The following is a 1,736-nucleotide window of genomic DNA, read 5'->3' on the forward strand; positions in this document are numbered from 1 at the left end:
ATCCGTAAACGACACTGCATTAATATCGCAGGGGACTATGCTTTGACGCGAAGGATGCGAATGGCAGTAGAGAAGTAGCTTGAAGTTCAGGTTTCTCCAAGTAGGACTGCATGTACCAACAGCCTATTCGAAGTCTGGAGGTGTAACTGAAGGAAATAAGCTACGTCTAGGACTTGGTTGGAAGCGGCTTTGTTATCTTTAGGCGCTTTCTGTCGGTGATCTCGAGGTGAATAAATTGGCTATTTGAAGGAGTCTTAAATGGCAGCGCGGAGAGAGGTCTGCTGGTCCCGGTGTTAAAACGTACCTTCAGCACTGTAGATGTAAATTTGCACCAAATAACGCCAGGCGAATGCTTCAGAATGTTTAGGCTTTACAGTGAGGATGAGACGATGCTATCCACCGCTCGGTTCTAGGTCAAACGGGATCTAGAACGAACCTGTAGAATCTCACAATTGTTTACCTGCAGAATCGCTGTTCGTTGTTAACACATCCAAGCGTTAGCACCCCCATTTTTCGTCAAGTAACAGCATGAAGCAAGGGTTCTCTGCTGACAGAGACACTAGAAAACAGGGGCTAGTATTCTGGTCCTACACACAGGGACACACAGGAAAGCCTTGTTTCCAAAACGATCGAGAGTCTCGGTTCTTCGCTTAACTGTCACCGAAGGTACATATGAACTTTAATGAACTCGCCCTAGTTTTGGGAACTCTGGAATAATTTGAAACAACGGGGGGCGTTCGTCCAGTCTACTTACTTGTTCGTTGTCTCTTGCGCTGTTCCTAAATATATGACGTACCAGCTCCCTTAACACTCCGTGCTGCCTTTAGCGTGCAATGTCATCGCATAGCACAGGGGCGTTCCTGCTTTTTGCTTCCATCGAAATGAGGCCACTGCGGCCAGCATTCCATCTCTGGATCTTGGGCACAGCAACCGAAAACCATAGCGAATGAGTCATTCAGCAGAGTTCCTTGCCGTATCGAAGGACATAGAAATATGCATTAAAATGCGGGAAATGACACCATACAGAGAATGCTATTTCACGCCACATTAACGCCTGTTGGCATTGCCCGCCAGGAGGACCATGCCCAGCTCGTCAGCGACGGCTGCCGAAGCTAGCTACAGGAGGGTGGTAAGGATGATGAGGGAACTGTTTAACCAGGCCGCAAGAAAAGAGAACTGCAATCTGCGCAGGTCCATTGTCGCGACTACGTTAACAGCCCACTGGCACAGCTGGCGCGGTGGCCACATCGCGATGGACCGAAGACCTTGATGACTCCAGTTTAGAACCGTCTCCTCTTTTCTTTAAAAGCGTTAACTTCAAATTAGGCTCTCTCGGCGGTGATCGACGCTGCCGTCTCCATAGTAGTAGTATTTTGTAAGTGGCAACTTTCATGGTTCCCCATGTCCATTGAGAATGCCAACCAGATGAGCCGAGGGAAGGAACTGGCTTCGAAATGGGCCTCCTGTGTGGCTATGTGCTCTCCATGTTAGACTGGGCTGTGGCGATTATGCAGTCAAACTGCAGGTGTCGCCATTTTGGCGTACATGAAGCACGGCGAAAGACCGCGCGCGTGTAATCTGCTTATGTCGCCACCTGTATATATACTCCGAACTGCAACGACGAAGATGCGCGCTGTGCAACAAAATGGCGCCCGTGGTGCCCCGTGAAAGTCTCCTCTAGCACAGACCCAGTTGTACCGCGACTCACAAATTCTTTGGCTGCCACACTGAATTCT

The sequence above is a fragment of the Amblyomma americanum genome, chromosome 4 (genome assembly GCF_052857255.1).
Source record: "Amblyomma americanum isolate KBUSLIRL-KWMA chromosome 4, ASM5285725v1, whole genome shotgun sequence".
In the NCBI taxonomy this organism is placed as follows: Eukaryota; Metazoa; Arthropoda; class Arachnida; order Ixodida; family Ixodidae; genus Amblyomma; species Amblyomma americanum.